Genomic DNA, 23214 nt, shown 5'->3' on the forward strand with positions numbered 1-23214 from the left:
CTAAATTTTCCAACTCCCAAAACTGCTGATGCCGTAAGATCCTTTGTGGGCTTAGCAGGTTTTTATAGAGCTTTCATTGCCAATTTTTCTTCCATAGCTGCTCCTCTAACTGAGTTGCTTAAGAAAGATGCTCCTTTTGTTTGGACCTTCCGTCAAGAAAGAGCATTCCAAACTCTAAAAGAAAAGCTAACATCTGCTCCAATTTTGAAATTTCCAGATTTTTCTAAGCCTTTCTATCTGACAACTGACGCTAGTTCAATTGGCATAGGTGCCGTACTAGCTCAGAAGACCGATGGCAAGTACAACGCAGTTGCATTTGCTAGCCGAGTCCTTACGAAGGCTGAACGTAATTATACAGTAACTGAGCAAGAAGCTTTAGCAATAGTATGGTCTTTAAAGCACTTCCGAGACATTATTTATCAGTACTCTGTTCATGTCTTGACAGATCATGCTCCACTGATACCCTTATTCCAGAACAAACAACCTACTGGAAGGTTAGCTAGATGGACCTTGACTATCCAAGAGTTCAATCCCACCGCTGCCACCATTTATCATGTGGGAGTTCGATACGTGGATTAGGGTAGAAATACTCACGTAGGCTGTTATACGTATAATTGCTGTTATGTGGAGAATGCCCGCCAGACGTACCTATCTCCTTGCTTCCACTCGTAACACTGACTAGCCGTCTGGCCAGTACCCCGTAGTGGGTGTTTTGAAATAGTGTCAGCTCAGCACAATATGAGTTGAATCAACGGACGGTTACGGTAACTGGTTACTAGACTGGTAACTGGTTACTACTACTGAGATATATATATATATATATATATATATATATATATATATATATATATATATATATATATATATATATATATATATAACAATAACAACACTGCGACGAGCCGAGGATTCGAACTCATGTCGTTTTAGCCTATATCATAGTGAGCGAAAATCACATGATGCTCTAACCCACAAGACAACCAAATCCCACAAGAATCACGCACCCAGCAGAGCTACGTGTTTTACCGTGATCCAAGGACATATGGGGGTGTAGGTGCCTCAGAGCTAATTTTATTCTACTCTCCATTTGGTGTACTAGCCTCCACGAGCAGTATATATATTACTGTAACCACGGACGAGTGGTATTTAATCAATAACAACAGCCGAGGACTTGAACCCATGTCGATTACTGATTAAATACCATATGTCCATGTTTACAATAATTATATACTGCTCTTGGAGGATAGTACACAAAATGGGGAGTAGAATGAAATTAACGCTAAGGTCACACACCACCACATGTCCTCAGATCACAGTAAAACACCTAGCTCTGCTGTGTGCGTGATTCTTGTAGGATTTGGTGGTCCTGTGGGTTAGAGCGTCATGTTATTTTCGCTAACCACGAGGCGAGCCCTGGTTTGTTCTGCACAGAGTAAGGTTCACCTTCGGCCCTGGTTTGTTCTGCAGACAGCTAGGTTCACCTTCAGCCCTGGCGTGTTCTGCAGACAGCAAGGTTCACTTTCAGCCCTGGTGTGTTCTGCAGACAGCAAGGTTCACTTTCAGCCCTGGTGTGTTCTGCAGACAGCAAGGTTCACTTTCAGCCCTGGTGTGTTCTGAAGACGGCAAGGTTCACCTTCAGCCTTGGTGTGTTCTGCAGACAGTAAGGTTCACCTTCAGCCCTGGTGTGTTCTGCAGACAGCTAGATTCACCTTCAGCTTTGGTGTGTTCTGCAGACAGCAAGGTTCACCTTCAGCCCTGGTGTGTTCTGCAGACAGCAAGGTTCACCTTCAGCTTTGGTGTGTTCTGCAGACAGTAAGGTTCACCTTCAGCCGCGTTGTGTTCTGCAGACAGTAAGATTCACCTTCAGCCCTGGTGTGTTCTGCAGACAGCAAGGTTCACCTTCAGCCCTGGTGTGTTCTGCAGACAGCAAGGCTCACCTTCAGCTTTGATGTGTTCTGCAGACAGTAAGGTTCACCTTCAGCTTTGGTGCGTTCTGCAGACAGCAAGGTTCACCTTCAGCCCTGGTGTGTTCTGCAGACAGCAAGGTTCACCTTCAGCCCTAGTGTGTTCTGCAGACAGCAAGGTTCACCTTCAGCTTTGGTGTGTTCTGCAGACAGTAAGGTTCACCTTCAGCCCTGGTGTGTTCTGCAGACAGCAAGGTTCACCTTCAGCCCTGGTGTGTTCTGCAGACAGCAAGGTTCACCTTCAGCCCTGGTGTGTTCTGCAGACAGCAAGGTTCCCCTTCAGCCCTGGTGTGTTCTGCAGACAGCAAGGCTCACCTTCAGCTTTGGTGTGTTCTGCAGACAGTAAGGTTCACCTTCAGCCCTGGTGTGTTCTGCAGACAGCAAGATTCACCTTCAGCCCTGGTGTGTTCTGCAGACAGCAAGGTTCACCTTCAGCTTTGGTGTGTTCTGCAGACAGCAAGGTTCACTTTCAGCCCTGGTGTGTTCTGCAGACAGCAAGGTTCACCTTCAGCCCTGGTGTGTTCTGCAGACAGCAAGGTTCACCTTCAGCCCTGGTGTGTTCTGCAGACAGCAAGGTTCACTTTCAGCCCTGGTGTGTTCTGCAGTCAGCAGGGAGGCTGGGACGGGACACAGGCAGGACGGCAGGGAGGCTGGGACGGGACACAGGCAGGACGCTAGGGAGGCTGGGACGGGACACAGGCAGGACGCCAGGGAGGCTGGGACGGGACACAAGCAGGACGCCGGGGAGGCTGAGACGGGACACAGGCAGGACGCCAGGGAGGCTAGGACGGGACACAGGCAGGACGCCAGGGAGGCTGGGACGGGACACAGGCAGGACGCCAGGGAGGCTGGGACGGGACACAGGCAGGACGCCAGGGAGGCTGGGACGGGACACAGGCAGGACGCCAGGGAGGCTGGGACGGGACACAGGCAGGACGCCAGGGAGGCTGGGACGGGACACAGGCAGGACGGCAGGGAGGCTGGGACGGGACACAGGCAGGACGCCAGGGAGGCTGGGACGGGACACAGGTAGAACGCCAGGGAGGCTGGGACGGGACACAAGCAGGACGCCGGGGAGGCTGAGACGGGAAACAGGCAGGACGCCAGGGAGGCTGGGACGGGACACAGGCAGGACGCCAGGGAGGCTGGGACGGGACACAGGCAGGACGCCAGGGAGGCTGGGACGGGACACAGGCAAGACGCCGGGGAGGCTGGGACGGGACACAGGCAGGACGCCGGGGAGGCTGAGACGGGAAACAGGCAGGACGCCAGGGAGGCTGGGACGGGAAACAGGCAGGACGCCAGAGAGGCTGGGACGGGACACAGGCAGGACGCCGGGGAGGCTGGGACGGGACACAGGCAGGACGCCAGGGAGGCTGGGACGGGACACAGGCAGGACGGCAGGGAGGCTGGGACGGGACACAGGCAAGACGTCAGGGAGGCTGGGACGGGACACAGACAATAACTAAACCTTCACTGTGACAGGAGTCGTTGTGTACACCAGTTAAGTAACAACCTGAGTGACAGAAGACACTACAGTACACAAGTATCCCTCTCCTATATCTGGAATATTTGTGTATTGTACTGAACTTATGACGACGTTTTTCTCCCACTTGAACCATTAACTCAAATGTGCGCGTTATTTATGTATTGTTTCAGTCACGATATTGAGCCTTTGTATTATTTACAAATGCAATATCACCATTAAACTTAGATTATAAAAGACATGAATAAATATTGCTATAAATGTTTGTAAATCAACTTGGATAAGAGAGTTTATTTTTTTAGAATTATTGTATGTTGAGAAATATGACATCGTTGAGGAAAATAACTGAATCTACTATATTAAAAAGGAAACTCTGAGCACAGATAAAAGGTATGACGATATATTAGAATATTTTAGAGAGACAAAAACTACGTCCTATAACCTGTCTCGTAATTAATTTCTGTACAGCCTCTGTTTTTTTCCCTTCCAATATTAATCTTATTGGCTAATTTCCTTGCAGCTTGTAAACACTTGCAGCTTGTAAACACTTGCAGCTTGTAAACACTTGCACCTTGTAAACACTTGCAGCTTGTAAACACTTGCAGCTTGTAAACACTTGCAGCTTGTAAACACTTGCAGCTTGTAAACACTTGCAGCTTGTAAACACTTGCAGCTTGTAAACACTTGCAGCTTGTAAACACTTGCACCTTGTAAACACTTGCAGCTTGTAAACACTTGCAGCTTGTAAACACTTGCAGCTTGTAAACACTTGCACCTTGTAAACACTTGCACCTTGTAAACACTTGCAGCTTGTAAACACTTGCAGCTTGTAAACACTTGCAGCTTGTAAACACTTGCAGCTTACAAACACTTGCAGCTTATAAACACTTGCAGCTTGTAAACACTTGCACCTTGTAAACACTTTCAGCTTCTAAACACTTGCACCTTGTAAACACTTGCAGCTTGTAAACACTTGCACCTTGTAAACACTTGCAGCTTGTAAACACTTGCAGCTTGTAAACACTCGCAGCTTGTAAACACTTGCAGCTTGTAAACACTTGCATCTTGTAAACATTTGTAGCTTGTAAACACTTGCACCTTGTAAACACTTGCATCTTGTAAACACTTGCAGCTTGTTAACACTTGCAGCTTGTAAACACTTGCATCTTGTAAACACTTGCACCTTGTAAACACTTGCAACTTGTAAACACTTGCAGCTTGTAAACACTTGCAGCTTGTAAACACTTGCATCTTGTAAACACTTGCAGCTTGTTAACACTTGCAGCTTGTAAACACTTGCACCTTGTAAACACTTGCACCTTGTAAACACTTGCAGCTTGTAAACACTTGCAGCTTGTAAACACTTGCAGCTTGTAAACACTCGCATCTTGTAAACACTTGCAGCTTGTTAACACTTGCAGCTTGTAAATACTTACACCTTGTAAACACTTGCACCTTGTAAACACTTGCAGCTTGTAAACACTTGCACCTTGTAAACACTTGCAGCTTGTAAACACTCGCAGCTTGTAAACACTTGCAGCTTGTAAACACTTGCATCTTGTAAACACTTGCAGCTTGTAAACACTTGCAGCATCTGAACACTTGCAGCTTGAAAACACTTGCACTTTGTAAACACTTGCACCTTGTAAACACTTGCAGCTTGTAAATACTTGCAGCATGTAAACACTTGCACCTTGTAAACACTTGCACCTTGTAAACATTTGCACCTTGTAAACACTTGCAGCTTGTAAACACTTGCAGGTTGTAAACACTTGCATCATCTAAACACTTGCACCTTGTAAACACTTGCATCTTGTAAACATTTGCAGCTTGTAAACACTTGCAGCATCTAAACACTTGCACCTTGTAAACATTTGCATCTTGTAAACACTTGCAGCTTGTAAACACTTGCAGCATCTAAACACTTGCACCTTGTAAGCACTTGCATCTTGTAAACACTTGCAGCTTGTAAACACTTGCAGCTTGTAAACACTTGCAGCATCTAAACACTTGCACCTTGTAAACACTTGCACCTTGTAAACACTTGCACCTTGTAAACACTTGCACCTTGTAAACACTTGCACCTTGTAAATACTTGCACCTTCTAAACACTTGCAGCATCTAAACACTTGCAGCTTGTAAACACTTGCAGTTTGTAAACACTTGCAGCATCTAAACATTTGCAGCTTGTAAACACTTGCAGCATCTAAACACTTGCAGCTTGTAAACACTTGCAGCTTGTAAACACTTGCAGCATCTAAACACTTGCAGCTTGTAAACACTTGCAGCTTGTAAACACTTGCAGCATCTAAACACTTGCAGCTTGTAAACACTTGCAGCTTGCAAACACTTGCACCTTGTAAACACTTGCAGCATCTAAACACTTGCAGCTTGTAAACACTTGCAGCTTGTAAACACTTGCAGCTTGTAAACACTTGCACCTTGTAAACACTTGCACCTTGTAAACACTTGCAGCATCTAAACACTTGCAGCTTGTAAACACTTGCAGCTTGTAAACACTTGCAGCTTGTAAACACTTGCACCTTGTAAACACTTGCACCTTGTAAACACTTGCACCTTGTAAACACTTGCAGCTTGTAAACACTTGCAGCTTGTAAACACTTGCACCTTGTAAACACTTGCACCTTGTAAACACTTGCACCTTGTAAAGACTTGCACCTTGTAAAGACTTGCACCTTGTAAACACTTGCAGCTTGTAAACACTTGCAGCTTGTAAACACTTGCAGCTTGTAAACACTTGCACCTTGTAAACACTTGCAGCTTGTAAACACTTGCAGCTTGTAAACACTTGCACCTTGTAAACACTTGCAGCTTGTAAACACTTGCACCTTGTAAACACTTGCAGCTTGTAAACACTTGCAGCTTGTAAACACTTGCAGCTTGTAAACACTTGCACCTTGTAAACACTTGCACCTTGTAAACACTTGCACCTTGTAAACACTTGAACCTTGTAAACACTTGCACCTTGTAAACACTTGCACCTTGTAAACACTTGCAGCTTGTAAACACTTGCAGCTTGTAAACACTTGCAGCTTGTAAACACTTGCACCTTGTAAACACTTGCAGCTTGTAAACACTTGCACCTTGTAAACACTTGCAGCTTGTAAACACTTGCAGCTTGTAAACACTTGCAGCTTGTAAACACTTGCAGCTTGTAAACACTTGCACCTTGTAAACACTTGCAGCTTGTAAACACTTGCAGCTTGTAAACACTTGCAGCTTGTAAACACTTGCAGCTTGTAAACACTTTCAGCTTGTAAACACTTGCAGCTTGTAAACACTTGCACCTTGTAAACACTTGCAGCTTGTAAACACTTGCAGCTTGTAAACACTTGCACCTTGTAAACACTTGCACCTTGTAAACACTTGCAGCTTGTAAACACTTGCAGCTTGTAAACACTTTCAGCTTGTAAACACTTGCACCTTGTAAACACTTGCACCTTGTAAACACTTGCAGCTTGTAAACACTTGCAGCTTGTAAACACTTGCACCTTGTAAACACTTGCACCTTGTAAACACTTGCACCTTGTAAACACTTGCACCTTGTAAACACTTGCACCTTGTAAAAACTTGCAGCTTGTAAACACTAATTTTACTGAAACTGTCTTTTGAAAATTACTAAGCAAACAATAGTTTAAAAGATCAGGCAGGAAAAGCATGGACAAAGAAGAACATAATAAGGCAGAAACTAATATTGCTAACGTAAGAAAAGAATATTAAAGATACTGAAAAAAATAAAGAATAAATAAGAGTCTGAATCAAATGTATTTAAAAGTATATAAATGAGCCAGTAAATATGAAAGAAGTTATTAAAAGAATTAAAGACCATAAGAAAGTGTGTAAGAAGAGAGAAACATTCTTAGAGCGCAACACTGTCGCTCCATTAAAAACATTCTTTAATAATGTGATTTTAATCTTACCCATAAAACACTTCAAGTGGAGTCTACTGTAATAGTTAAACAAAAGGCTAGCTTTAACTATTTAAGTTTTGACAGAAACTAAGCAAATAGACAGAGAGAGACATTACCATGGAGTTTTAAAATATTGTGAAGAATTAATGTGTCTGTTCTGGTAAATTACTGGGATGTTATTGTATAATAAACGTTATCCTGCGGATCAAGGAATAATGATAAACACTGTCGCTAAATATAAAAGGGTGATAATGAGAATCTTTTAAATCAAACCAGGGTACGGGTGGGGTTTGAACCCATGGCGAGTGAGTGGTAAAATTCCAGGTCAGTGCATAAACCACTGGACTAGCTGGCTACAATAGGATTCAAACATAGGCAGGTAGCATGCATGAATCTTATTGTAGCCAGCTGGCTCAGTGGTTTACGCACTGACCTGGAGTCTTACGACTCACTTGCCATGGGTTCTAACCCCACCCGCACTCTGGTTTGTTCGTGATCGTTTTATTACTGTTTCGTGAATCAGGAACTTTCAACTTCATGCATGTTCCCTGATAAAAAAAAAACGGGAATTTTTCAAGTAACGGTTAGTCAGATTCCGCGTTTATTGATGACATAAATAAAATAACAGAGTTCACGTGAGAAACAATTCTGGAAATTAAGACACTTAGGAAGCCAGAGTACAGTTAGTACTGGTGATAACTGTTATACTGTATGTTTGATGATGATGATGATGATGATGATGATGATGATGATGATGATGATGATGATGATGATGATGATGATCTTGATGATCTTGATGATCTTGATGATGATGATGTTGCTGCTAATGATGATTATAATGATGATGTTGATGATGTTATTGATTATGATGTTTATGATTATGATGATGATTATGATGATCATGTTGATGATTATGAAGATGATGATGATGATTATAATGAAAATATGATGATGACGATTATGATAGCAATGATAATGAAGATGACAACGATGATGATAAAACTAATAATAATAATAATAATAATAATAATAATAATAATAATAATAATAAAATAATAATAATAATAACAACAATAATAATAATAATAATAATAATAATAATAATAATAATAATAATAATAATAATAATAATAATAATAATAATAATAATAATGACAACATCCCCGGCGCCTGCCAAGAATACACTGGCGGTGCTTATTATCAAACTGACATAATTTATAAGAGGATGTGTAAAATTCCTAACTACCTGTGCCTAATTGATCCTTACCTGTAAAAGTGAACCAATTACCATTTCCCCCAACCTATAATGTACACTGATAGCTAATTAAAATCCTTCGCAAAAAAATCCTGGTGTGAAAGATGCCAGAAGAGGTATTGTCTCTAACGGAGAACCCTTGAATCTGTTGTCGAAAGTCTCTGTTGTCTACCCGTTTGTAACTCTGTTGACTAAACCTATCTATATAGCAGGTATGTTTTGAATCAGAGCCAGAGAAGGATCTGTTATATTCCCACTTTCATCTCCGTTGTCTGACCTAGCAATATACCAGGTATACCTTGTATCTGCTCGACACATGAAGTCTGTTATATAACCATATGCATCTCTGTTATTTGATCCAGATAAGACGTAAATATGGCTAGACACTGGGCCTGTTGTCTACCATTCTCACTCACTTACCTATATATCCGTCTGCTTACTGTTTACAATATCAACTTATCGCTATTTACAATTCTGAATATGTGTATATGAATGTAGACGCGCAGGTGACCAAACTATCCTGCATCATGCTAGAGGTTAAACTTCCTGTTCTCAGGAGCAGAGATGAAAGTATAAGCGCTTCTTTAGTGGCCAAAATCATTCAGTAGATAAAAGATTCCTTGTCATAATTAAGAAGCTCTTGAGCTCTCTAAGATGAGTTCTCTGTACCAACAGAATCATGGATGAAGCAATGACGGAACTCTTCCCTACTCCCTAGATGGTGGAAAATAAATTGATTTTCCAGCAAATAAGTGTAGTGTAAACCAAAGCAAAAAGTAAAGATGCACCGTTCAGTGAATCAGCTCCTCTGAAGCATAGACACTTCTGCACCACACATCATCTAGAAGGCCAACCTGAAAGTCCTAACAGTGCAATGTAGGTCACTCCTGGCTTGGTGGATGTAGCAACCAAGCACCACGGAGACTCCATGACCACCCATTAATCTGTAAGCAAGTTAATCAGAAGTCCACCAGACATTAACTTCTGCTTCAGGAAAGAATCGACTAATATATAAATGCTCTCCAGTCAGTAAGAATTGCTTAACTATACAGCTATGTAAGACAGGAAGCTACCAGATAGATCACAGGGGATTAGCAGGTACTAATCCCAACATTAGTCAATCACAAGGGAATAATAGGTACTTGTTCCCAAATAAATCAGTCACAAAAGATTCGCAGGTATTGGTCCCCATGCCAGTCAATCTACGACAAACCGAACAGCCCCCCCCAGAGCAATTCAAAATAAACGAAACGAATTCTCAGCGAGATACCAAAATCAAAATCTTAGTATAAACAAGATAATCAGTGTTTCTCAGTGCCAAGCACCCCTACCAATATGTCTCTCAGTGCCAAATACCCCTGACAACATGTTACTCAGTGCCAAACACCAATGCCAATATGTTTTTCAGTGTCAAAAACTCTTGCCAACATGCTACTCAGTACCATGAACCACTGTCAACATGCTATTGAGTGCCAAGTACCTATATGAATTTAATATTCAGTGCCAAGCACTCTTAAAACCAGGATCTGATTAAACAAAAGCATATATAAGAACAGTTTATCTATCCTACCAGACTCATTGGGCAGACACTGGTCTAACCCAAGATGACAGGGAGACAAATCCGTAATTCCTTGGAGTGGAACCATGACACTTAAGACAATCCAAAGCATTCATATATGCATCCGGTTTTAGGTTATGCACAATAGCCGTAATTATAAACGAACAGAGCTTGAATAATCTGCAACTACCATTATATAATGAATGTTTATCATGTTTTATAATTGCCGGTTCTAAAATATTTCTTTCTAGCCATGAAGTACATGCAACTAGGTCTTTGGTTTCTGACCAATTAGCAGGATTGTTACAAACTCAGATGTAGCTGAATATCGCATTTGATTACTGAGCTGTTCATATTGTAAATTGATGCTGTGTTATACTAACATCTAGAGGTTTGCCAGTCTGTCCCACATAAGATAAGTTGCAGCCTTGGCACCCAGTCCTGTGAACACTCCCTACATAGTGTTGCAAGGAATTCTTGATCAACTTACTCTTAAAAGTCCGCGAATTCTTAAAAACAACTTGTATATTGATTTTTTTAGGGCATTTGGCAGGATTAATAAATTCTCATTGAATGGCAGGACAAGCACATTCTTGGTCTTAGGAGTTATTCTAGGTTCAGTCCTATAATAAACTTTCCTTTCTGCCAGCAAAGCAGTTCCTACAAACTCCTGAGGGTACCGCAGAGCTTCACACTCGGTAAGCTCTCTTGTTTTATGGTTGGAGTAGTAGTGGATATATGAACACACGTTCGTGGCCTTCCTATGTGTTGTAAACTTAAACATTCTATCCATCCTGTGGAGCAGAACATCTAAGAATGAAAGTTTGAAGTCCACTTCTGTCTCTATGATGAATTGAATAGAGGGGACAGAAGAGTTAATCTCCATAAAAATGTGTTAACATCCAAATAATTCGGCCAAAGACACAAGATGTCATCCACATATCTGAACCACTTAGCTTCACAGGGCAGGTTATCTTTCAACACCTTAGTCTCAAAAAATTCCATATAGATTGCTGAATAGGACAGACAATGGATTTCCCACAGACATTCCCTGCCTTTGAGTGTAATATTTCCCTTGAAAATCAAGCTTGCAATCAACTACACACAACGTAACCAACTCAGTAATAAAGTTCTTACCGAGTGACGTGGAGAACTCGTTTAATTCTTTTTCCAGATAAGATAATAAATCATGATCAGGCACTTGAGTGAATATCACTGTGACTTACTAGTGTAAAATCGTGAGACATATCAACATTTTTCAATTTTTGAATGAGGTCAACGTAGTTTTTTATGTGAGCTTCAAAGATGTTGCCCAGCATTAGAGTTTATGCTTTTAAATCAACCATTTTAACAAGGCATAAATCGCCGACCTTACCATGCTAACAACAGGTCTCGTTGGAAGACTGAGTTTAAGGGTTTTAATCAAACCATACATATAAAGGAGTGTCGCTGACCTGACTGATAACTGTTTTATCAATACCTCATTACCTCTCAGTAAGGTTCTAAGTTGTTTATTAATCTTAATATTAACCTGATCCAATGAGTTTTTATTAAAGAGCACGTAAGTATCCCTGTCTTCTAATAAAATGCTCATTTTTCAGCTATAGTCTACCGTGTCCATAAAAACTCTCGCATTTGCTTTGTTTGCTTTCGTAAGTTGAAGTCTAAGTTCTTTCTTTAATTCATGGTATGAATTAACAAATCCCTGAGAACAATTCTGTTCCACAGGTCTGAGCAAAGCCCCCATACACCATACCTTTATAAAAGTTGAACGTTTCAGGAAACAGGTCCCCCATGTTTTTCTAAGTTGCAAAAAGACTTGGCAAAGTCAAGTTAATTAATGCTCTCACTACTAGACGCGATACTTAATCCATATCCTAGGGCTGTTTGTTGGTCCCTGGTGAGCTCAACACTAGACACGTTAACAGAGAAATCCGGGTTCACATGCTGAGATCAGCCACTTTGTTCTATGACGTTGTTTACTTTCTTGCATGTAAACATGCAGCTTTCAGATTCATTATTCACAATTCTCTATACATATATTATCTAATAAATGTTCTTGGCACTTAAGCAGTGCCATGTTGATGAGCCTATGTTTGGTCTTTGTCACTTCAAATAAATAACATATTCCTTTCGTGTTTTAGCAAATCAATATTCTTAGCAATTACTCACTTGTAGAGTTGATCACACGGGCCGAAGACAGATTAACCAACCTGTTCTGTTGCAGCAATTTCGGTAATATCTGCTCACTGAGGCACTATCGTAAAAACAATAATTTAAATGACTCTTTAGGGGCCTTAGGAAGTACAAATTTGTAAGAGGAAACAGCAAAGGAGGAAGGAAAAAGTCTAGAGAATTGGGATAAGATCTGATACGTGGCATTCATTATGCAAAAAAAAAAAAAATTGCGAACAAGCGACACAAGATGCAAAACAACCATAGGGGCAGTTAAATGGTAGCTCTAGGCCTTTCATGTTATAATCAACACATCGTCAGGAGCTTGCAATGTTGCAGAAATGAGTAGGTCCCATCAGATTCGTTCGGTGGAACGTTCTTGCCAAGAATGAGGTAGGGAAGCAGGATCTATGTGCCCCAGGCTTGCCACCATAGATCCGTTTTCTTAATTCTCATGGAAAATTCATAAGACAAATGCCAGATACATCTATATTCAGAGTGTAGAGTTTTTTTATATCGTCCTGAACTCTGACCGAATTTTTTATAACTGTCATATTACTAATGGTTCAGTTCGATAGGTAATCACTCATCAGTGTTTGTGGACTGACTGTCTTCTATTCCTATAATAATTAATCTTGCTGGCACCTGGCACTGCTATGCCAGGGGCACTGATTCTCTACCTCATTCTTGATAAAAAAAAAGTTCTACTAAACGAATCTGCTGGGACCTCCTGCTCATTTCTGCAACAATGCAAACTCCTGCTGATGTGTTGATAGCAACACGAAAGTGGTTGTTTCGTGTATACACACCCACACACACACACACACACACACACACACACACACACACACACACACACACACACACACATATATATATATATATATATATATATATATATATATATATATATATATATATATATATATATATATATATATATATATATCATTTACCAAACTGCATTAATAAATACACAGGCCTGCATGTCAAGCTATTTTAACGCATAGCTCCTTTAGCCACACCTGTTAAATTGTGAGAGGCCGTAACCACACCTGAACTCAGCATCACCAAGTTTATATTACTGGTCGTTTTATATTTACTGTTACTTTATTAATATTATTATTATTATTATTACTCTTACGTATAAAGTATCATTCAGAGGATCACCTCCTATCAAGCTTTCATGGCAAACAGCACCATAGATGGTATACCAACACACAGTATACCACAAACAGCAACATAGTTGGTATACCAACACACAGTATACTACAAACAGCACCATAGATGGGTATACCAACACACAGTATACCACAAACAGCACCATAGATGGTATACCAACACACAGTATACCACAAACAGCAACATAGATGGTATACCAACACACAGTATACCACAAACAGCACCATAGATGGTATACCAACACACAGTATACTACAAACAGCACCATAGATGGGTATACCACCACACAGTATACCACAAACAGCACCATAGAAGGGTATACCAACACACAGTATACCACAAAGAGCACCAAAGATAGGTATACCAACACACAGTATACCACAAACAGCACCATAGATGGGTATACCAACACACAGTATACCACAAACAGCACCATAGATGGTATACCAACACACAGTATACCACAAACAGCACCATAGATGGGTATACCAACACACAGTATATCACAAACAGCACCATAGATGGTATACCAACACACAGTATACCACAAACAGAACCATAGATGGGTATACCAACACACAGTATACCACAAACAGCGCCATAGATGGGTATACCAACACACAGTATACCACAAACAGCACCAAAGATAGGTATACCAACACACAGTATACCACAAACAGCACCATAGATGGGTATACCAACACACAGTATACCACAAACAGCACCATAGATGGGTATACCAACACACAGTATACCACAAACAGCACCATAGATGGGTATACCAACACACAGTATACCACAAACAGCACCATAGATGGGTATACCAACACACTGTATACCACAAACAGCACCATAGATGGGTATACCAACACATAGTATACCACAAACAGCACCATAGATGGGTATACCACTGCACAGTATACCACAAACAGCACTATAGATGGGTATACCAACACAGTATACCATAAACTGCACTATAGGTGGGTATACCAACACACAGTATACCACAAACAGCACAATAGATGGGTATACCAACACAGTAAACCATAACCAGCACTATAGATGGGTATACCAACACACAGTATACCACAAACAGCACCATAGATGGGTATATCAGCACACAGTATACCATAAACAGCACTATAGGTGGGTATACCAACACACAGCATACCAAAAACAGCACCATTTATTATTAACAGTATTTACAAGGTAGACAGATAATATTAAACTAGTGTGACATGTCACTTCACATAGCACAAATCCCAAAAGCTAAAGCCTCGCATTGGAATCACAATAAAATGACAACCTGAGGTTTCCTGGGTCCCATACCATATTTCTGTTCTCCAAAACAGTATTACTTGTTCGCAGGCTCTTTCAGCTGCCTTCCTAGTGTCTTGACAGCATCCTCTGACAACTCCCCGGAACATTCCAACAATGGCCAGAACACCTCTTACCTCCTGAGCATCCCAGGAGAGTCACAAACCCACAATCCAACAGAAATTAAAAGAGCATCTCTATTGTTTTTCTTTTCTTTTAAATGTTATGTAACAATTATTTCACAAAATAATAATAATAATATACAAAATGTGTTATTTTACACAACACAATTTTTAAGCCTGGATGTCTAGTAATGACCAGAAAAATTTAGTAAGAGAGAGAGAAGGAAAGGCATAGTGTGAGATAGGTAACAACAGCCAAATTTAGCACTGAGTTCCCATAGAGTAATGGTAAAGTTATCGAGAGGGAGGGTGTCGCTCATCTGATTAATTAAATTTACATACCTATACAATATGTTGAATGTATGTATGTATATATATATATATATATATATATATATATATATATATATATATATATATATATATATATATATATATATATATATATATATATATATATATATATATATATATATATATATATATATATATAATTGAGATAACTGAGCACAATTCCTGGGTTAGGTACTGTCCAACATATAGGAAGAAAAACCATGCAATGTACTGGCATAGCGTTAATGTTATTTACAAGATGAAGATTCATTCCAACGAGAATCAATTGAAGAGACATTATTGAAGGGAAACTGAGCATTCACATTTTCAAATAAGATTTTATACCAGATGTGACTATAAATATTCATGGAAACCTCATCCGTTAACCGAGTTTAATTAGGTATGAATTCACACGACAACAGACCAGACACTCTCACAGCAACACGTCCTAAAACATTGTGATGACTACTATGTGAAGCGCAAGACCAGCCTAGCATGGCAGAGCAGGACTACCATATATAAATATATATATATATATATATATATATATATATATATATATATATATATATATATATATATATATATATATATATATATATATATATATATAAATCATTAACACGTCATATTGCAGCTGTAGACCATTAATGATTTATATGCAGTTCGGGAATATCATTAAAATTCATACTGAATACATTGTCTACATTTTATGGTTAGATTCAACAACCAATATTGGGATTCCAGGAAGCTAGATTCAGAAGAATTCATACTACGGTAAAGTATTGATATACTGTCCATGAGTCCAAATGAGAAATAATTATCCTGACTAATTCTGGTTATAAATATGTCGCTCACCAGGTTTATTTTTTTTTTTTACTGACGACGTTAGTTTGCCTAATTAACACAATAACTGGTCAGATATATCAAGAATTTATTGAATCAGTGATAATTACTTATTTATTAAGCATCAGTGAAGGTGAACCTTGAAGTGCTTCACTGATATTTTTCTTTTTCTTTCATCCTCTTAACTTTCAATTTCATTTCGGTTTTAACTCGAATTAAATAGGAACAACTGGCCTCAGTAAGGTCAATCTAACCTACATTATTGAACCCATTCCCAGCATCCTGGAATAATAATAGTAATAATAATAATAATAATAATAATAATAATAACAATAATAATAACAATATTAATAATAATAATAATAATAATAATAATAATAATTATAATAATAATAATAATAATAATAATAATCTTTATTTCAACAACTACATGACACAACTTATACAGACCACAACTGACATCAGTGACATACTATATAGAAATTATTGGTATTACAATCAAGGGAAAGCGCTAAACCAGTAGGATTATACAGCGCCTGTGGGGGGGATGCGGAAGGTATTTAGGCTTAATTCAGGGAACTAGAGCACAGATCCAATTCATTAGATCAAGAGCCCCTCACCAGCGTCAAGGAACCTTCCATGAGAGGTACTATATAGAAAGCCTCTCGTTATGCTGAGTGTTCCTGGCAACTGAGGTTAATTTTGTCCGCAGAATGCAACACACAACGGTCGACTAACAAACAGGTACCTACTTGCTGTTAAGTGAACAGGGACAGCAGGTATCTCAAGGAAACACGCCCAATATTTCCACCCGTACCGGGAATCGAACGACGGACCTCACTGTATAAGATAAGTGTACCACCAACCGAGCTACGGGATAACTTCCATAACCTAACCTGTAAACGTTCAAAAAAGTTACCTATTAATTCAATGGGGCGGAGTGAAATTGATGTATGTACAAGTAGACAATAATTTTATTTGTAAAATGATGTGAAAGTTTGATTCTCATATAATAATCACGATAAAAAATATATATGTCAGCCTCTGGTGAACGGCTTCAGTATCTTATGACTTCAATATCTTATGGCTTCAGTATCTTATGGCTTCAGCATCTTATGGCTTCAGTATCTTATGACTTCAATATCTTATGGCTTCAGTATCTTATGGCTTCAGCATCTTATGGCTTCAGTATCTTATGGCTTCAGTATCTTATGGCTTCAGTATCTTATGGCTTCAGTATCTTATGGCTTCAGCATCTTATGGCTTCAGTATCTTATGGCTTCAGTATCTTATGGCTTCAGTATCTTATGGCTTCAGCATCTTATGGCTTCAGTATCTTATGGCTTCAGTATCTTATGGCTTCAATATCTTATGGCTTCAGTATCTTATGGCTTCAGTATCTTATGGCTTCAGTATCTTATGGCTTCAGTATCTTATGGCTTCAATATCTTATGGCTTCAGTATCTTATGGCTTCAGTATCTTATGGCTTCAGTATCTTATAGCTTCAATATCTTATGGCTTCAGTATCTTATGGCTTCAGTATCTTATAGCTTCAATATCTTATGGCTTCAGTATCTTATGGCTTCAGTATCTTATGGCTTCAGTATCTCATGGCTTCAGTATCTTATAGCTTCAATATCTTATGGCTTCAGTATCTTATGGCTTCAGTATCTTATGGCTTCAGTATCTTATGGCTTCAGTATCTTATAGCTTCAGTATCTTATGGCTTAAGTATCTTATGGCTTCAGTATCTTATATTTTCAGAATCTTATGGCTTCAGAATCTTATAGCTTCAGTATCTTATGGTTTCAGTATCTTATAACTTCAGTATCTTATGGCTTCAGTATTTATGGCTTCAGTATCTTATGGCTTAGGTATCTTATGGCTTTAGTATCTTATGACTTCAGTATTTTATGGCTTCAGTATCTTATAGCTTCAGTATCTTATGGCTTCAGTATCTTAAGGCTTCAGTATCTTATGGCTTCTGAATTTTATCGCTTCAGTATCTTATGGCTTCAGTATCTTATGACTTCAGTATCTTTTGGCTTCAGTATCTTATAGCTTCAGTGTCTTATGGCTTCAGAAACTTATAGCTTCAGTATCTTATGACTTCAGTATCTTACAGCTTCAGTATCTTATGGCTTCGCTATCTTATGGCTTCAGTATATTATGGCTTCAGTATCTTATAGCTTCTGTATCTTGAAGCTCCAGTATCTTATGGCTTCAGTATCTTATTGCTTCAGTATCTCATGGCTTCAGAATTTTATAGCTTCAGTGTCTTATGGCTTCAGTATCTTATAGCTTCAGTATCTCATGGCTTCATTATCTTATAGCTTCAGTGTCTTATGGCTTCAGTATCATATAGCTTTAGTATCTTATGGCTTCAGAATCTTATAGCTTCAGTATATTATTGCTTCAGTATCGTATAGCTTCAGTATCTTATAGCTTCAGTATCTTATGGCTTCTGTATCTTATGGCTTCAGTATTTTATGGCTTGCACTCTGAAGGAGGGGTGTTAATGTTGCAGTTTAAAAACTGTAGTGTAAAGCATCCTTCTGGCAAGACAGTGATGGAGTGAATGATTGTGAGAGTTTTTCTTTTTCGGGCCACCCTGCCTTGGTGGGAATCGGCCAGTGTGATAATAAAAAAAAAATCTCACGGCTTCAGTATCTTATAGCTTCAGTATCTTAAGGCTTCTGTATTTTATAGCTTCAGTATCTTATGGATTCAGTATCTTATAGCTTCAGTATCTTATGACTTCAGTATCTTATAGCTTCAGTATCTTATGGCTTCAGTGTCTTATAGATTCAGTATCTTACGGCTTCAGCATCTTATGGCTTCAGTATCTTATAGCTTCAGTATCTTATAGCTTCAGCATCTTATGACTTCAGTAACTTATAGCTTCAGTATCTTATTGCTTCAGTATCTTATAGCTTCAGTATCTTATAGCTTCAGTATCTTATGGCTTCTGTATCTTATGGCTTCAGTATTTTATGGCTTCAGTATTTTATGGCTTCAGTATCTTGTGGCTTCAGTATATTATGGCTTCAGTATCATACGGCTTCAGCATCTTATGGCTTCAGTATCTTATGGCTTCAGTATCTTATGGCTTCAGTATATTATGGCTTCAGTATCTTATGGCTTCAGTATCTTATAACTTCAGCATCTTACGCATTAATATCTTCTGGCTTAAGTATCTTATGGCTTCAGTATCTTATGGCTTCAGTATCTTATGGCTTCAGTATCTTATGGCTTCAGTATCTTTTGGCTTCAGTATCTTATAGCTTCAGTGTCTTATGGCTTCAGAAACTTATAGCTTCAGTATCTTAAAGCTTCAGTATCTTATGGCTTCGGTATCTTATGGCTTCAGTATCTTATGGCTTCAGTATCTTATGGCTTCTGTATCTTATGGTTTCAGTATCTTATGATTTCAGTATCTTATGGCTTCAGTATCTAATAGCTTCAGTATCTTATGGCTTCAGTATCTAATAGCTTCAGTATCTTATGGCTTCAGTTTCTTATAGCTTCAGTTTCTTAAGCCTTCAGTATCTTAAAGCTTCAGTATCTTATGGCTTCAATATCTTATAGCTTCTTTATCTTATGGCTTCATGATTTTAAGGCTTCAGTATCTTATGGCTTCAGTGACTTATGGTTTCAGTATCTTATAGCTTCAGTATCTTATGGCTTCAGTATCTTATAGCTTCAGTATCTTATGGCTTCAGTATCTTAAAGCTTCAGTATCTTATGGCTTCAGTATCTTATAGCTTCAGTATCTTGTGGCTTCAGTATCTTATACCTTCAGTATCTTATGGCTTCAGTATCTTATGGTTTCAGTATTTTATAGCTTCAGTATCTTATGGCTTCAGTATCATATAGCTTCAGTATCTTATTGCTTAAGTGTCTCATAGCTTCAGTATCTTATGGCTTCATTATTTTAGAGCTTCAGTATCTCATGGCTTCAGCATCTTGTAGCTTCAGTATCTTATGGATTCAGTGTCTTACAACTTCAGTATCTTATGGCTTCAGTATCTTATAGCTTTAGTATCTTATGGCTTCAGTATCTTATAGCTTCAGTATCTTATGGTTTCAGTATCTCATAGCTTCAGTATCTTATGGTTTCAGTATCTTATAGCTTCAGTATCTTATGGCTTCAGTATCTTATAGCTTCAGTATCTTATGGCTTCAGTATCTTATAGCTTCAGTATCTTATGGCTTCAGTATCTTATAGCTTTAGTATCTTATGGCTTCAGTATCTTATAGCTTCAGTATCTTATGGCTTCAGTATGTTATAGCTTCAGTATCTTATGGTTTCAGTATCTCATAGCTTCAGTATCTTATGGTTTCAGTATCTTATAGCTTCAGTGTCTTATGGCTTCAGTATCTTATAGCTTCAGTATCTTATGGCATCAGTATCTTATATCTTCAGTATCTTATGGCTTCAGTATCTTATGGTTTCAGTATTTTATAGCTTCAGTATCTTATGGCTTCAGTATCTTATAGCTTCAGTATCTTATGGCTTCAGTATCTTATAGCTTCAGTATCTTATGGCTTCAGTATCTTATATCTTCAGTATCACATAGCTTCAGTATCTTATGGCTTTAGTGTCTCATAGCTTCAGTATCTTATGGCTTCATTATTTTAGAGCTTCAGTATCTCATGGCTTCAGTATCTTATAGCTTCAGTATCTTATGGCTTCAGTATCTTATGGCTTCAGTGTCTTACAACTTCAGTATCTTATGGCTTCAGTATCTTATAGCTTCAGTATCTTATGGCTTCAGTATCTTATGGCTTCAGTATCTTATGGCTTCAGTATCTCATAGCTTCAGTATCTTATGGTTTCAGTATCTTATAGCTTCAGTATCTTATGGCTTCAGTATCTTATAGCTTCAGTATTTTATGGCTTCAGTATCTTATGGTTTCATAATCTTATAGCTTCAGTATCTTATGACTTCAGTATCTTATAGATTCAGTATCTTACGGCTTCAGTATCTTATGGCTTCAGTATCTTTTAGCTTCAGTATCTTATAGCTTCAGCATCTTATTACTTCAGTAGCTTATAACTTCAGTATCTTATAGCTTCAGCATCTTATTACTTCAGTAACTTATAGCTTCAGTATCTTATTGCTTCAGTATCTTATAGCTTCAGTATCTTATGGCTTCAGTATTTTATAGCTTCAGTATCTCATGGCTTCAGTATTTTATAGCTTCAGTATCTTATGGCTTCAGTATCTTATAGCTCCAGTATCTTATGACTTTAGTATCTTATGGCTTCAGTATCTTATAGATTCAGTATCTTATGGCTTCAGCCTCTTATATTTTCAGTATCTTATGGCTTCATTATCTTATAGCTTCAGTATCTCATGGCTTCAGTATCTTATACCTTCAGTATCTTATGGCTTCAGTATCTTATAGGTTCAGTATCTTATGGCTTCAGCCTCTTAGATTTTCAGTATCTTATGGCTTCAGTATCTTATAACTTCATTATCTTATGGTTTCAGTATCTTATAGCTTCAGCATCTTATGGCTCCAGTATCTTACGGCTTCAGTATCTTATGACTTCAGTATCTTATAGCTTTAGTGTCTTATGGCTTCATTATCTTATAGCTTCAGTATCTCATGGCTTCAGTATCTTATAGCTTCAGTATCTTATGGCTTCAATATCTTATAGCTTCAGTATCTTATGGCTTCAGCCTCTTAGATTTTCAGTATCTTATGGCTTCAGTATCTTATAGCTTCAGTATCTTATAGCTTCAGCATCTTATAGCTTCAGTATCTTATAACTCCAATATCTTATAGCTTCAGTATCTTATGGCTCCAGTATGTTTTGGCCAGGATATTACTATACAGTTTAGAATGTGTGGATAAATTTGTTAATGCAAAAAATATTTTCTTGTAATTGTAGGTCTCTTAGGAGAGTTATGAAGTTAATACGGATGCAAGAAATTTATAAAAAATATCGAAAACTCTTGTTGTAAATAGTAATTTAAATTAACTTAGTTAAATGAACCCTTTAATTCTGGACGGCGTATTTCAGAGCCTTGTGTCTGTTAGGCTCAGTTTACTCTAGTTTTGGTTTATAACTTCAGAATGCATTATCGAAGCAGCTTCATATTTCGAACCTCGGTCAACTACTACTTAGTGAAGGTTCATACAACGAACCACATGTACTGCTGTTCTCTGCTGACCTTTATGTACATCTTTCCCAAAACTGATTTCCACGAGAGTTCTGTAAAGATCCTCTTCTGATCGGCTTCACAATTTCGGGTATCACCAACTGTCACATGTCACAGACATGAAGGTGGTGCAGGTGGTGATAGTGATGAAGATAATGGTGATAGTGGTGGTGAGGTGGAGATAGTGGTGGTGTGGTGGAGATTCTGGTGGTGTGTGGGGATGGTGGTGGTGTGGTGGAGATGTTGGTGGTGTGGTGGATATGGTGGTGGTGTGGTGGAGATGGTGGTGGTGTGGTGGAGATTCTGGTGGTGTGGTGGAGATGGTGGTGGTGTGGTGGAGATGGTGGTGGTGTGGTGGAGATGGTGGTGGTGTGGTGGAGATGGTGGTGGTGTGGTGGAGATGGTGGTGGTGTGGTGGAGATGGTGGTGGTGTGGTGTAGATGGTGGTGGTGTGGTGGAGATAGTGGTGGTGTGGTGGAGATGTTGGTGGTGTGGTGGAGATGGTGGTGGTGTGGTGGAGATGGTGGTGGTGTGGTGGAGATGGTGGTGGTGTGGTGGAGATAGTGGTGGTGTGGTGGAGATGGTGGTGGTGTGGTGGAGATGGTGGTGGTGTGATGGAGATGGTAGTGGTGTGGTGTAGATGGTGGTGGTGTGGTGGAGATGGTGGTGGTGTGTTGGAGATGTTGGTGGTGTGGTGGAGATAGTGGTGGTGTGGTGGAGATGGTGGTGGTGTGGTGGAGATAGTGGTGGTGTGGTGGAGATGTTGGTGGTGTGGTGGAGATAGTGGTGGTGTGGTGGAGATGGTGGTGGTGTGGTGGAGATGGTGGTGGTGTGGTGGAGATGGTGGTGGTGTGGTGGAGATGGTGGTGG

This window comes from Cherax quadricarinatus, chromosome 5, assembly GCF_038502225.1.
Source record: "Cherax quadricarinatus isolate ZL_2023a chromosome 5, ASM3850222v1, whole genome shotgun sequence".
In the NCBI taxonomy this organism is placed as follows: Eukaryota; Metazoa; Arthropoda; class Malacostraca; order Decapoda; family Parastacidae; genus Cherax; species Cherax quadricarinatus.